At 55.3% G+C, this 15,938-nt stretch overlaps 1 protein-coding gene across 8 annotated transcripts in view; it reads left to right on the top strand.

The window, feature by feature from the left end:
- The first annotated feature begins 2,740 nt into the window (after positions 1-2,740).
- Positions 2,741-15,938, top strand: part of PPFIA4 (PTPRF interacting protein alpha 4) — a 60,988-nt gene continuing 47,790 nt past the window's right edge. For all 8 annotated transcript variants that reach the window (XM_071817805.1, XM_065854579.2, XM_071817802.1 and 5 more), the window contains exon 1: positions 2,741-2,814. The gene's annotated coding sequence lies outside the window, so the exon portion shown is untranslated. The remainder of the gene's footprint in view (positions 2,815-15,938) is intronic.

Genomic DNA, 15,938 nt, shown 5'->3' with positions numbered 1-15,938 from the left:
TCGCCCGGCGCGCCGCTCTGACGTCACAGCGTGCCACCGTGGTGTGGCTCCCCCTCACTTCCAGTCACAGAATCACGGAATTACAGAATGTGACCTCAAAAGCTCATCCAGTGCAATCCCCGCATGGAGCAGGAACACCCAGCTGAGGTTCCACATGAAGGGGTCCAGGCGGGTTTGAATGTCTGCAGAGAAGGAGACTCCACAACCTCCCTGGGCAGCCTGGGCCAGGCTCTGACACCCTCACCAGGAAGAAGCTTCTTAAGTGGAACCTCCTGTGTTCCAGTTTGCACCCATTGCCCCTTGTCCTATCACTGGTTGTCACCAAGAAGAGCCTGGCTCCATCCTCCTGACACTCACCCTTTCCATATTGACAGACAACCCTGTACCTTCATGGTGGCCAATGTGAGAAGGCTGGACGTGAGGAAGAAATTGTTGGCCCTGAGGGTGGTGAGAGCCTGGCCCAGGTTCCCAGAGAGGTGGTGGATGAACCATCCCTGGAGAAATCCCAGGCCAGGCTGGACGGGGCTCTGAGCAACCTGAGCTGGTGAAGATGTCCCTGCTCATGGCAGGGGTGGCACTGGGGGAGCTGGGAAGGTCCTTTCAACCCAAACCATTCTAGGATTCTATGATTCTGTGACCCCTTCCCTGCAGGTGCAGTGGTGGGTGGTCACCAGCTGTAAACTGTATTTACAGTTTCTTTTAGGTTTAAATCACGTGCTCAGTGCTTGTTGGAGAAGTGGTGCCACCTCCTGCGGGAGGAATCGCTCCAAGAAGAGCCACTAAGGGAAAACAGGAGCGACAGCCCAGAGACTGATGGTGATTTTGGGGTCTGTGCCCCCCACAAATGCTCGTGCCATGCCAAAACGAGGATGTGGGCACTGCCAAGAGCAGAAGCAGGTTGGTATTCCCAGCCACGCTGTACTGGCAGGCTGGTGCGGTCCTGCTCCCCTCCTTTGGGATTTACACAACAGCAGAAGAGTCCCATCTCACTCTCCTTCCCTTGACCGGCACCAAACAGCCCCCACGTGCTGCATTTTCCACCCATGCTCCTTTCCTACAAGACCACAGGGGATGATTTGGCTCTTGGGAAGCCGGGGCTGCAGTGAAATGCTTTCAGAGCTGTGGCTTCGGCTCTTGTACCTCCCTGGAGTGAGGTAACCCACGAGGTACAGAAAAATCCACATTTCTTCTGCTTTCCAGGCATGGCCAGGAGCTAACAGTGTATATAACTCACGTTTCTGACCAGATTTATTTCTCTCATTGTTTCTTCAAATACATTAAGAGAATTTTATCAGCAAACAACATACCTTATGATTGAGAAGACTTTTGATCACCCCAGACAGGAAAAACCATTCCTTGACAGAAATGTTATTTCTAATTCATCTGATTTTAAAACAATTGATACAAATTAAAGTGGATGGTGGATCCTGGCACTGATGGCTTTACCCACCTCTTTGGTAACTGAAAATGTTTACCTTGGACTACACTATTAATCAGCATTATTTAAGAGCTATATCACACTATTATTTTAGAAAAGTAGAGGCTTTCTCAGCTTGGGAAACTCTGGCACGTGGAAAACAGATGAAATTGTATCAGAATGTGACAAAAGCAGCGTGAAGGTGGCTGTTTGCAAGTCCAGCTGGTGTTTGGATCCAGCTCACTCGCTCCTCCAGCAGTTGGGGCATTTATCAGAGACATCCCTAAATTCCTCCAGGAAAAATGCTGAGGAATGAGCTTGATGTCCCTGATAAAGCCCAGTGAGAGGAAGGAACCGCTGCTGCTTTGTTGACACCAGGGATCCCGCTGTCCCCTCTGCGTCGCTGCGAATTGCTCCTGGGTGATGGATGCCTGAGGATGCTGGTGGCTCTGTGAGGGTGGGAGCAGCATCTTAGGATTTCAAGGGCCCCAAATTAATTACTTATCTGCTGATGACACCTCCATGTGCTGGGCAGGGTGCTGGGGCGGGTTCACCCATCGGCTGCTCCCGCTGTAGTTCGTGCACGTCTCAAACCCCACTTAGTAACAAGCACCAGGACGAGAGGAAATGGCCTCAAGTTGCACCAGGGGAGGTTGAGGTTGGATGTGGGGAACAATTTCTTCCCCAAAGGGCTGTGGGGCATTGGAACAGGCTGCCCAGGGCAGTGCTGGAGTCACCATCCCTGGAGGGTTGGACAGACGGACATGAAGTTCTCAGGACATGGGGTAGTGCTGGGGGTTGGACTGGATGATCTTGAGGGTTGGACTGGATGATCTTGAGGGTCTCCTCCAACCTAAAGGATTCTGTGATTCTATTTTAGCAAGAGAACTGAGGGTGATCGGTTTTACCCAAATCAGGAGCACCAATGTGCCCCATTCCCCCAGGTCGGAGCAGGGCTTAGGTGAGGAGGGGGTGGTGACAGGACACGGGGTCTCCGCCTGCCCCCAGCTTTGCTCCCCATGTAACGGGGCGGGGAAGGGACACCCCAGGCCTTGGCTTCCCTACAGCCTGGCTCTGCTCCTGCTCCTCTACCTCTGGGGCTGGATGAGCCACCCCATGGGGGCTCCTAAACCCTGGGGGGGTCTCCTTGCATCGCCCGGGGCGGTTCCTTTCCCCGGGGATTTTCCTGCCCACCCCACGGAGGTTTCTGCCCCGCAGGAGGTCTCCTGCCCCACCCGATCCTGCTGTGCCCCCCCCGACCCCCATCCCCGTGGGGCGTGGCCACTCGGGAGGGCGTGTCCGTGGGCGTGGCCAGGCGGGGCCGGTGACGCAGGGGCGGGGCGGGGCGGGGCGGCAGCGGCGGCGGCGGCGGCGGCTTCCAGCGACTTCGGCGCTCGGTGAGTGCGGGCGGGGCCGGGCGGCCCCACGCTGCCCACGGGGGATGCTCGGCTCCCATGGCCGCCCGGTGGGGCCGGGCAGGGGGTGCTCAGCCCCCCCATGGTGCGGCTGGACGCGGGGGCTCTGCCGTTTGTGCCTCCTCCCGGGGATGCTCAGCTCGCCCCCGAGGGGATGCGCTGCTCCCCCCGGGGGGGTTTTGCTCCCGTCGCCCCCCAGGTGGGGCTGGGATGGGGATGCTCTGCCCTGCTGTGCCCCGCGGGGATGCTCTGCCCCCCGGGGGGGTGCGTTAGCCCGGGGGTGCTTTGTCTCGCAGCCCGTTACCCCTTGGAGGGGGTGTCTGAGTCAGGGGATGTGCTGAGCTCCCCCATGTCCCTTGGGTTGAGTCTGGGCTGCGGGATGTCATCCTTAACCCCGAGCTGGGTCGTGGGGGGACTTGCTCTCCCCCGACATTACCCCCCGGTGGGGCAGCTGAGCCAGGGGGCTGCTCAGTCCCCCATCCCCGCTGGGTGTGCAGACAGGAAGGGTGAAGAGGTGGACACATCCACCCCCCCGGAGGCTGCGTGGGGTGGAGGGGCAGTGATTCCTCTAATCCACGAGTGCAATGGGGGGTTCCTTGATTTTTCCCCTGCTCTCTGCCCCTGGCAGTCCCCCAATTTGCTCCCAAGCTATCCCTTTGCACCAGCCCCCATGATTCCACCTGACGCTGAGGGGGAGGGCTGGCATCCTGATAACACCGGTCCTACCACGGCCTTCTCCTGCTTCTCTGATTTCCCAGCGCCGTGTCCTGCCTCTCTCAGTACCGGCTCCAGCCAGCGAGCATCCGCCTTGTGAGCATCCACCCAGTGCTGAGCTCAGGGCTGGATCAGCCCCGCGAGCATCCACCCAGCGAGCATCCCCGCGGCACTGAGCACTGGGCTGGATCAGCCCTGGGGAGCATCTGCTTGGCACTGAGCTCCAAGCTGCATCCTGGGATGGGATTCTCGCAAGAGAGATGCTTGTGGGGCTGGTTCAGGGGTAAATGCCCACCAAACTGGTCCAGCCCGTAGCTCAGCACTGGGCAGATGCTCACCAGGCTGGTCCAGTCTGGACGTTGGCACCGAGTGGTTGCCCACTGTGCCCAGGGCTGGACCAGCCCAGTGAGCATCCAGCCAGCTTGGCCAGCTCCAGCTGTGCTCACGCTGCTTCCCGTCCTCTTTTCAGCTGGTGCCGTCTCCTCACGGCTGTGGCACGCTTCCTCCAGACATCGTGATTTTCTCCTGAATAACACCAGCCCTTAAAGGGCTTGTTTATCCCCTAAATTGCATCATTATCACAGCAATTGGCTTAGGAAGCTGGGTTTTGTTAAAGCTGTGCAAAACCTTCTGGGGACGCCTTGGTTTTGGCCAAGTCCGGGCTGGCAGAGTATTCATCTAAGCTTGTTTGCCACCATCTGCTGGTACACTGGCATGAGGTTCTCCTGGTGGGTTTGACACCACCACGATGCCACTTTACAGGCGCGAGCTGGTGCAGACGCAAAGTGTGAGCTGGAGTTTGGTACCGAGATGAATGTACATGTGTGGTTTGGGAGCTTCTTGGTTGTGGCGCTGTTCGAGGAGATGGAAAGTTGGTGTCTTCATAGTTCTGATGGTCTGGGGGTCTTGGGTGTCTGTGCCCTTGGCATCTCCAGACGTTGCTGGTTGGGAAATGGGACTGATCTGTGGGGACTTCCTTGGAGATTTGCCAGGGAGGCACCAGCACAGGGGTGCTGTCCCCCCTCAGGGACATGGATGACTGCTTGGCTTTGGTGCAGGCGCCTCCTGCATCTCATTCCCAGGAGGCACACTGGAGGTTGTCCAGGACCTGGACCACCGGCTGTAAGCCAGCGGGGAGCCCCCAAACCGGAGGTTCCTGAGACACCACTGATTGGACTGGTGGTGGGATCTGGCTTTCTGGGGTGGCCAGCTCAGCTGTGGCTGGGCAGATGTGGGATGAAATGACTTGGCTGTCTCCATGCAGCTTTCTGGCTCCATGGTGAGGGCGAGCAGGTCTTGCTCTGCACCGGTGGCTCAGTCCAGCTGTGCCGTGGCGCTCACCAGCAGCTGTAGTGAAGATGCTGGAGGATTGAACCTGCTGGAGGTTTGGCTTCCTGCACATCAATTGTCTCCAAAGGTGCCAGGAGTAAAAACCACCTTAAAAACTTCTTTGTCTGTATCTTTTGATGGCTCTTTTTGAAACCCTTGCCCTTTCACGTGGCTCCCGCTGGGGGACAGGGACAAGGATGGTGGGCAAGCATGGCGAGTGATGGTCTCAGTGTGCTGGGTGGGGAGGTTGTGGCTGTGAGTCAGTGCTGGGGAAGAGCCTGACACCCTGTTGGAGGTGGGAGTCACACTGAAGCTGGGGAAAGCAGCCCTGGAGCCTCCCCCAAACTGGGACCCAACTGGAAACGCTTCTGGAGGTCTCAGCTCTATGGGGGCAGGGAGTGACTTTGACATCTCTGCCCACTGCCTGGGCAGTGCCGTTTATGATTTTCCAGCAAAGCAGAAAGATACTGGGTTCTTTAGCAAACCTCGAAACCTCATTTTACAATTAATTTCCTCCTAAATAATGGTCTGAGGTCTCCCACATGGCTCCCAAAAGTGAGCTGGGAGGTCTCCAGGCTGTTAACCAGAGGGGAAGGACGTTGGATCTGTTGCTCAGCTTGCATCCCAGAGAGGTGTTAAATGCTATAACATACCCCCCAATTTACAGATGCTTTCTGTGAGTGTGGGGATGATGGTCCTGACCGAGCATGAGGGCTCCACAGGTGGCTCCAAGCCCTGACCAGGCTCCTGAGGGATGCGTTTGGAAGTTTTCAGCTATTAACGGGCTCCTCTATGAGCAAGCGATGCCGAAAGGCTCGGAGGTGGGTGCACGTGTGGGTGCGCTCACACGAGTTGGCATTTGGGAGGAAGGACGGGAAAATATCACATGAAACAACTGCAGCGTTGGGGGCCAGGTCTGTGTTCGGACCCATCTGGAGCAGAAGTGGCGAAAAATGATTCAAGGCTCTTTGCTAAAAAAGAGTTGCGTTGATATAATTGGGTTTTCCTTCAGTTTGTGCTGTGGTCAAGCAGGTTAAAATCCTCATGGTTGTGAAGCCCTCGGTTTGAATTGCACGGTGAGGACGCCCGAAGGAATGAAGCGGGTGTTCATCTCTCTCCCTCATTTTTGTGCAAAGCCGCTCAGCCCCTGGCAGTGCAGTGATTTCCATCCCGCAGTGGGGACGTGGAGGGATTTTGACACCGGGTGCCAAACCTTCCCCAAAATACAGGGCCAAAAGTCACCAGCCAGGAGGCGACTGACCCCGTGTCCTCCAACTTGCCCTTTCTATCCTGAATCTCCACCCTGATGTTTTAAATCAGCTCCCGGGTCACTGTTTCCAGCGCTGTAATCCTGCAGGACTGACAAGGCTGGAATTTATCTGAAATGCAGATTTTTATGTATATTTTTTTTCAGCTTCAGGTTTGCAGTTTCTACCACGCTTCTGTTAGCAAGCGCGAGGAGGTACCGGCTGGGTGGCTGCCGTTAATTGCATCCAAAAAAAGGCAGAAAACAAGTGGCAGATGAGAGCTCATTTCCCCCATCCTCCTGTCCATTGCGACCGATTTCCAGGAGAGGGCAGTTCCCAGGGTTTTTTGCTGCGTGATTTCTCTCTCTGCAGCCTCCGAGCCGACATCGGCTGCCGCTGCGTGCCGGGGGTCGGGAGGCTGTGCCGCGCTAGGAAACGCCGGGGCATGGGCCCAGCTCCTCCGGGGGAGCTGAGCCGTTGGCAGCGTGCGGCCGATTTCTTTAATTAGTGAGCGCTGTGCTGCGGGGCTGTGCGGCTGGGAAGGTGCTCTGCCCACCCAGCACTCCATCCAGCCTCCCGGAGGGCTGAGGATCCATCGCCAGGGCAGGATGGTGCAGCCGGGGAAGGGAACGCCTCCCCACATCGCTGCTCATCCCTCAGGTGCACTGATTTAAAGCTTTCGTTTCCACCCTTTCTTGGTAGAAATGAATTTTCTTCGTAATTACAGATGGGTTTTGCCTCCCAGCTTGCATCATTTGCGATGCAGCTGCTGTGCTGGGACAGAATCAGAGAATCATTTTGGTTAGAAAAGCCCCTCGAGATCATGGAGTCCAACCATTCCCCACCCCTGGCACTGCCCCATGTCTCTGAGAACCTCATGTCCGTCTGTCCAACCCTCCAGGGATGGTGACTCCAGCACTGCCCTGGGCAGCCTGTTCCAATGCCCCACAGCCCTTTGGGGAAGAAATTGTTCCTGATTTCCAACCTCAGCCTCCCCTGGTGCAACTTGAGGCCATTGGGGAAGGTGCTGCTGTGGGGCTGGGGGCTGTGCGGTGCCCTTGGGGGGGTTGAGAGGAGAAGCCTGGGCTGCAGGTGGAATGGCCGGAGCCTGGGAAGGGAGGATGCTCGGCCCCCCAGCCGGCCCAGCGCTCACCTTTCCGGGAGTCTCGTTAGCGCAGGGCATCCTCAGACAGATCCTCTGCTGCCAAGGCCTGGCCTTTCTGCCTTCCAAAATCAGGAAGGGTGTTTATAGCCATGCCGTGGCATTAACGCAGGTGTCATAAACCTGATCTCAGGCTCTTAATCATGAATTAAATAGGCTTGGTGGTGGTGCCTACTGCTGTTCCTCGTGCAGGAATTCATGGTGCCAGGGGCTACGGACAGTGAGGGGAAAGATGGGCTTGTCCAAAGTTTATAACCTCAGTAATCCAGTTAATCTGCCCTGCAATTCAGTGCCTGGCAGCTGGACTAACAAGATCTTGGCCTCTTTCTAGCATCTCCCCCCCCGCAAACTGTTTTGCAGGAAGGAGTCAAAAAAGGTCCAGAGGTTATTTTTGGCTGTGGCTGATTTATTCACACGTTGATCAGCCAGGAGAGGAAGTTATTCTGGTCCCCAACTGTCCCACATAATGCGCAAGTACCTTGTGCAAGTGCGATTTCTCCGGGCGAGGTTGCGAGATGACGTTCTCGTTTGGGGGAACGAGCTCTCAGGAAGCACCTTAATGGCTCCACGGTCTGCAAGGCCACTTGGGGGACTCAAATCAGAGCAGAGCCAGGGGACATGGGCTCTGCACCCTCCTGTCCTCGGTCGTTGGGGGACAGACCTGTGTCCCTGGGGTGGTGGAAAGCACCGTGCCTTGAAATTCCATCTCCAAAGGAGCATCCAGCTAAACTGAGGGTCTCCCTGGGTGAGACTTGGGTTTGGGGAGCGCAGGGCAGTGTTTCAAGGTCCATTTGGGCACACAGTGTCGTGCTGAGGCTCGGGAAGCGCTGCGGTGGCTTGGCTGGTGTCTCTGCAGGACGAGGTGGCTTTGGTGCTGCTGGATCTCTTGTCCCCGTGCTTGTGCTTTCCCTGGCACGCTGCAAAGCCGAGCTCCCCGCTCTCGGCAAGGGGTGGTGGGAGGAGGTGTGAGGGTGGCATGGCCAAATCCCGCTTCTCTCTTCTCTCTTTTCTCCTCTTTTTTCTTCCTTGTTTCCATGGGGCTTCCCAGTATCACCACAGCCTGTTTCTTGCCGGGGCTGGTGTGGGTCAGGCAGAATGGGTGTCACTGGAATGCGTTCCAGCTGGTGCATTTGCCATCCCATTGTGCTGGTTACGTGTTTCCTACCTCAGCTGGCGTTGCCGTCGGCTGCATCCCTGTGCAGAGGTGCTGGTTGCAACAGAGATCCTGTCCCCATGTCACCATCATAGTTACTGCGGGGCTGGGGTGTCCGTGGTGGTGATGTCTGACCATGGGTCCAGCATCAGCAAAGGGGCACCTGAAGAGAAGCTCCGGGGAGACCTTATTGTGGCCTTTCTGTACTTAAAAGGGGTCCATAAGAAAGATGGGGACAGACTTTTGAGCAGGGGCTCTTGCCATAGGACAAGGGGTGATGGTTTTAAACTAAAGGAGGGAGATTCAGGTTGGACATGAGGAAGAAATTGTTGGCCCTGAGGGTGGTGAGAGCCTGGCCCGGGTTGGCCAGAGAGGTGGTGGATGAACCATCCCTGGAGACATCCCAGGCCAGGCTGGACGGGGCTCTGAGCAACCTGAGCTGGTGAAGATGTCCCTGTCATGGCAGGGGGGGCACTGGGGGAGCTGGGAAGGTCCCTCCAACCCAAACCATTTTATGATTCTATGATTCTATGACCCATGGAAGGGCTGAGCAAACCAGATGTTGGCTGCTGCTTTGCCACTTGGAAATCCTGGCTGTGCTAGAGATCGGATGGGTGGAATTCCTGGAGATCCCCATCTGCCTGCTGAGAGTTGTTGCCCTCACTCCTTGCCAGGCAGGTGCCCATGAGCTTCATTGGGACACAGGGGACAGAGCAAGATCTCCCAGGTCACTGCCAGCATCCCAGCACCTCCCCGAACCACTCTGAGCGCTTGAGCTCTCCGATCACCATGTTCACAATAACATGCCTTGACTCATTTTAACCCATTAAGCGTTTAATTGGAGCCAGAAGGTTCATGTCTCCTGATCTGAGCTGCCTTTCCTTCTAGCCCAGATCAAGAAAGGCTTCGCTTTGCTGCCATTATCTGTCTGATATCCAGATGTGCCTCTCAGAGAGCAGCTCGTGTTTGATGGAGAGAAAAGACTTCTCTTTCCTCCTCCCCAGCATCAAAACCTGGATGATAATCACTCAACTATTGCCAACAATTTGGAGCTGCCATCTTAAAAAAAGAGCATTTCTTACCATTTTTGATCATGTGCTTCTAGTTAATTTAGTTCCCAGACTTTTGCAGGGGCCATTTTTGGAGATGGCAATCAGAGCATCTCTGCAAGCAGAAATGGCTTTCGTTCTGTGTGTCCTTTGTGTTGACATGTGTATAAAGAAATTTTGTCTCTTCAAACGAAGCCGCAATAAGCCCCAGCATTGCTGATCACTGCACGGCTCTTCGTGAGCACTGGTGTCGCTTTCAAATCACACGTCGTCAATAAATCTAATTCTAACTGCCCTGCAGCAAATGGCATCAGCCTGCACTTTGAGATCTCTCCCACACGTACTCCCGCTGCCTAAAAATACCAGCGCTTTAATTCTCAAATGACTTGGCTATTGTACAGCCACCATTTTTTATTTCAATATTGCTGCATGGCTCAGGACATCTGTTACGCTACGAAGGGTGAAATTCTGCTCTTGAGATCCGGTCTTTAAGTAACGCTGTGTCAGTCTTTGGGGTACATGAGCATTTATTACTTTTGCCCTCCGTGCTGCTCATTGGGGTGCAGCAGCATTCAGGGAAGCAGCGTCTAGGAGGTGAAACTCATCCCTGATGTGGCATCAAGCAAAATGCCCCCCAAAACTCACCTTTTCCAAGCCCCCGAGCCGTCCCTGTGGCGTGGGGACCAGAGGTGAATGCACACATCTGGCTGTTACCCACAAGGATGCTCTTGTGTCCAAATCGCTGCGTGTTTTAGGAGCTGTCGAAACCACGGTGTACTGCACTTCATCCCCATTAACCCTCCCTGTGTGTCCCACGTGGCTATTCCATCCTCTTCGCGGCACATATATAATTTACATGTCTGGCTTTGAGATGCAACATACAGGACAGAGGACTGACCGCTTTGGGTTGAGCATCTGGGCTGCTCCATAATGGGTGAACATAGAGGGCATGCTGGTGTTTCCAGTTCACACAGGGCACTGGACAGACTGGTGTGTAACTCAGAAGCAAGCAAGCTTTTCGCCCTGGCAGATTCGGTCTCTTGGCCTTGTTGGCAGGGAGAGCTGATCTACAAACAAAGTCACCATGCCTGGAGGTGTTTAAAAGCCAAATAGATGAGGTTCTTAGGGACAAGGGTTAGTGCTAGAGTTAGGTTACAGTCAGACTCTTGAGGGACTCTTCTAACCAAAATGACTCCATGATTCTGTGATTCTCTGACTTCAGCTCAGCCTCCCGGGCTGGGATGGAGCTGCCTTTGCTCTGGAGCAGCAGCCAGCGAGGCCGCAATGCTGCACGACACCACTGCAGCCCAGACACTGCCCTCCCCGCCTGTCACCACCACAGCCTGAAAAAGCCTCCGAAGGCCTGAAAAAGCCTCCAAAAACCTGAAAAGGCCAGGGCTGTGTGAAGCCGTACTTGCCCAACATGGGCACCGGCTGCTGCTGGCAGCGAAGGTTCTGCTCAGCCCTGGCTGCAGATGCTCTGGCTCAGCTCCTCTGAATCATAGAATCCCAGAGTGTCAGGGGTTGAAGGGCCCTGGAAAGCTCATCCAGTGCAATCCCCCCATGGAGCAGGAACACCCAGCTGAGGTTCCACAGGAAGGTGTCCAGGCGGGTTTGAATGTCTGCAGAGAAGGAGACTCCACAACCTCCCTGGGCAGCCTGGGCCAGGCTCTGCCACCCTCACCAGGAACAAGTTTCTTCTCACATTTAAGTGGAACCTCCTGTGTTCCAGTTCGTACCCATTGCCCCTTGTCCTATCACTGGTTGTCACTGAGAAGAGCCTGGCTCCATCCTCCTGACACTCCCCCTTTCCATATTGATCCCCATGAATGAGTCCCCCCTCAGTCTCCTCTTCTCCAGCTCCAGAGCCCCAGCTCTCTCAGCCTTTCCTCACACGGGAGATGCTCCACTCCCTTCAGCATCTTTGTGGCTGCGCTGGACTCTCTCCAGCAGTTCCCTGTCCTTCTGGAACTGAGGGGCCACAACTGGACACAATATTCCAGGTGTGGTCTCCCCAGGGCAGAGCAGAGGGGCAGGAGAACCTCTCTGACCTACTGACCACCCCCTTCTAACCCACCCCAGGAAGAAGATGGGATGGTCCCTGGGGGGGTCAGAGTGGGTGTCCACTTGCAGGGCGATGCTCATGGGGATGCCGGAGCGACTGCTCCATTTGCTTGTCCGCTCAGGATTCTGGCAGCTGAGTTGCAGAATTTGACCTGAGGAAACAACACAGCATCTGTGCTCCTCTCCTCAAGAGCCAAAGCAGGGACATGGTGACATGGCACAGTGGCATGGTGGCCCCGGAGGTGGCAGCAGAGCGGGATGAGTGGCCTCTGTAAGGATGCTTCAAAATATGGAGGCGTTTCACCACCATCCCCTGCCGCTGCTGTCACCTTCTTCACCAACATGGCCCCTCAGCACCCCAAATTTCTGCCAGGCCACCCCAAGAACACCACCAGAAATCAGCCAACTGCTGTGGTCACCAGAGCGGCTTTCATGGGTGAGTGGAGCCCTTCTCAGGTGTTCGCTCCCCATCCCGCTTGTTCTGCAGCTGTTCAACATCCCCCACTGTATCCCGGTCCTCATCAGTCATTATTTCTGTCTGGGTGAAGGCTTTTTAATAACATCTGACATTTCAGCCATTTTTGAGTCATTTCCTTTCTTCTAGTCCAATTTTCTTCCTCCTCTTCGTGACTAGGAAGCCTTTCTTTGTCCTCGGCCAGAGGGGAGGTGTCTGTTATTGCCTCTGTTATCACATTCCGGGAGGTTTGATCGGGTTAATGAAAATCCTTCTCTCTCGTGTGTCGCTTCCACTCCCATCTTCTTTAGCCTGGTTTCTTAAGGAAATGAAACTAAAGGGCTTGTGTCATCACGGCCTTTTCTCTCCCCCCTCTCGCTCTCAGACATGTTGGTCTCTCTTAGCAAATCTAATGGGCTGGAGAGCTCAAAACGCTTGAGGGCTCGTGGTGGCTGGCGGGTTGGACAGAGCCGGGCGATGCCCTGGAGGGATGTGGCGCTGGGGCTGCGGATCCCTCCGGAAACACGAGGGCCACCGGGGCCGTGTCCCCAAACCCGTTAGCTGGGATGACAAGCTGCATCACCCAGCTATTTTTGCTGCCCAGCTGATTTCTCGTGTTCAGTAGGGAAACCAGGGGAGGAGACTGTTTAACCTCACAAGCGGGGCATTATTCTGGGTTTTGAGAGACCTGGGCTGTGTTTTCAGCATCAGAATTGTGCGTGGCCGTGCTCGAGGGCTCTTCTGCAGCAGTGGGAGCTGCAGCTGGTTTGGGTGAATCTACTGGAGTGTGAACTGCAGCGGCAGAGGAGCCGGCGGACGTTTTCCGCTGCTGCCCGTGCTACAGCAGGGAGAGGCCATGGAGCTTTCCAGCTGCAGAATCTGGTTCCCTGGTAGGAAACTGGGGATTGTAGCAGTACCGGTGAGGAACGCAACGTGCAGTTGGTCGTTCAAGTGCTTCGGTGGAAAAGGAGCAAGGTTGTGTCCTTGGAGCTTGTTGACCTTTGTAATAAGAGATGGGAACCTCCTGAGCGTGTCCCCTCTTTCCCAGCCTGGCCTGGGGAGAGGGATCGTGCTGGGGAGAAGGGTTTGTCAGGACCTTGCAGTGTGGAGATGCTCAGCCCCGGCCTCACAGTGAGGAACCTGCCTGCTTGGCTCTTTAGCCAGGGACTTGGCTTTTCTATGGGTGAGTTAATGCTCCTTGGCACCGAGTCGTTTTGTCTCTCTGTGCCATGTCCTTGGCTTTGCGTGCACATCTGATATTTCTTTTGAGCAACCTATTCTGCTGTTCTCTCTCCAGCCTTCGTCTCTCGCACCTGGAGCGTTGCAGGACTTCAGTGTGTCCCACTGCTGGACGAGGAGGCTGGGCTTGTCATCAGGAGCCGTGCGTCCTCCTCTGCCTGGCCCCACCAGGCACCTGCCTTTTGCTCTGCCTCGTGGTCCTTCCCAGGGTGGGGGCTTGCGTTGGGAGTACCAACCATGGGGAGAGCACATGGGCACTTGCGGCTTCACAATGAGCAGAGTCCTCACCAGGTCCCTTCTCCTAGGGTCTCCCCCAAAGTGCACAAGTGTGATGGGAGTGGCTGAGGGAGCTGGGGGGTTCAGCTGGAGAACAGGAGCTGAGGGGAGACCTTCTGATCTCTGAACTGCCTGAAAGGAGCTTGGAGCCAGGGGGGGTCGGGCTCTGCTCCCCAGGAACAAGCGCCAGGAGCAGAGGAAACGGCCTCAAGTTGCACCAGGAGAGGTTGAGGTTGGATGTGGGGAACAATTTCTTCCCCAAAGGGCTGTGGGGCATTGGACCAGGCTGCCCAGGGCAGTGCTGGAGTCACCATCCCTGGAGGGTTGGACAGACGGACATGAGGTTCTCAGGGACATGGGGCAGTGCCAGGGGGGGGTACAGTTGGACTTGATGATCTTGAGGATCTTTTCCAACCAAATTGATTGTCTGATTCTGTGATTTTATGATTCTGTGATTCTATGAAAATGCGATCCCTTGGGGATTGTTCTCTGTCCCAGCTCATGGTGCATCCCTTTCACCTTGCTTGGCCTCTCTACCTACTCATGCTCTGCTGGGTAAGAAGTTTGATGGTGGGAAGACAAGACCAGCCTTGATGCCACTGTGGTCATGCTTGATGCAGGTGTTTGGGGTGTGTTTCAGAGCTCAACCAACTGGGAGACATGGACACCTGTAGGAGAAGGGCTTGGCAGTGGCCCCACTCAGGAGCTGGGTGCTTGCATGATTTCTCTTTCCAGGAAGCGTTTTGGTTTCCTTTGTTCCCTCCAGCCTCTCTTTTGATGGCGGTGAGATGGGCTCTGTAATTGTGGAGATCCCAGCTGAATAAACCACTGAGGAAGCTGCTAATTTGAAGACATGTCTGCAATAATTAAATCATTATCTGGAGGGAAGTAGAGAACAGATACCAAAACGGGCCTAATTAAAATCCAAACCCAGGATGACTTGGGCCCTGGGCCAGAGCACAGCATAATCTGTAGGGGATGTCTTCATGTGTAATTGCTTTTCAGAACATCAGTCCCACCAGAAAACCCATTTTTTCCTGCTCACGAGACCAAGGTTGACCCAGAAGCCCTTTTGTCTGGTCCTGTCCTGTGTTCTCCAGACCAGACCCAGCTAGAGGATGACTGGATGCTTCACAAAGGGCAGAGATGATGCTGAAACCCAATTTGGGAAGGTATTCGGTTCTTGGCCCTCAGGAGTTAGAGATTCTCTGCAAGATTTGGTCCTTATCTTCTTTCAGCCCTCAGGTTTGGCCAATGCTCTTTGGAAATCCCTTGAGATCCAGGAGCAAGGTGGGCTTGTGTCTGTGCCTCCTCCGTGCCTGAAAGGGTTTGGGCCTACAAATGTACCACAGGGAGCCAGTGCCTGGAAGGAGGGTGGCTTTGGCCATAAAGAGGGATGAGTCTTGTTCAGGTTGATGCCACATCTGGGGTTGGAGCACATTGGGAGAGGTGTTGTGCGCTGTTTCGCCCGTAAGGACGCAGCGCATCGCTGGGTGTGAGCCCAGCCCTTGTGTTATCCTGGCGTGTCAGCTCTGAGCAGCTCCAGATAAGTGGAGGTGGCTCTGCTGAGCTGGAACGTGGTGACTGGCAGGTGTGGTTGGGATGTTGGAGATGGGAAAGGGACAACACATCATGACAGTGATGGATCTGCAGGGTGGGTGTTAATGTGCACACCCAGTGCTGTGAATGCTTTGCTGGGGGCTCGTCAAACCTAATGGGCCACTGCGTCCTTTACGAGGACCAAGCCCCGTGCAAAAGATGATGCAGAAAAATCCCACCTCCTGTTTTCAGGATGCTGGCTCCAGGGTAAATGCAATCCTTTTGGGCTCCTGTGCCGGGTGGATTTCTGTATCAGGGAGGCGTTGCTGCTCTGTCTGCATAGACTGAAGGTCCTCATGTGGATGGCAGCAAGGTGAAACCCAGCAGCAAGCGTCACTTCAGACAAGCTGGCCTAAAATAGTGGGATTTTGGCAGGAATGGGCTTGTGGTTGTGCAAACCAGGCCCCTTCCAAAACTGGCTGAGATAAATTGGTGCATTTACCCAGTGGAGACCAGATCAGGGAGCTGTGTCTGCCAGATGTGCGTGTCCTGAGATTCATTCAGTGAACACCCCTGTATCTTATTGATGCTGATAAATATCTCAGGGTGGGTGTCAGAGGATGGACCAGGCTCTGTTCAGTGGTGCCCAGCGCCAGGGTGAGGGGCAACGGGCACAGACTGAAACACAGGAGGCTCCATCTGAACATGAGCAGAAACTTCTTTGCTGGGAGGTGCCAGAGCCTGGCCCAGGCTGCCCAGAGCGGGTGTGGAGTCTCCTTCTCTGAGCCATTCAAACCCCCTGGACCCACCTGTGTGATCTGCTCTGTGACCCTGCGTGAGCAGGGCTGGGCTGGGGATCTGCAGAGCTCCTGCAACCCAA

Source organism: Patagioenas fasciata, chromosome 21 (genome assembly GCF_037038585.1).
Source record: "Patagioenas fasciata isolate bPatFas1 chromosome 21, bPatFas1.hap1, whole genome shotgun sequence".
Classification (NCBI taxonomy): domain Eukaryota; kingdom Metazoa; phylum Chordata; class Aves; order Columbiformes; family Columbidae; genus Patagioenas; species Patagioenas fasciata.
This window is presented reverse-complemented; position numbering and strand designations above follow the sequence as displayed.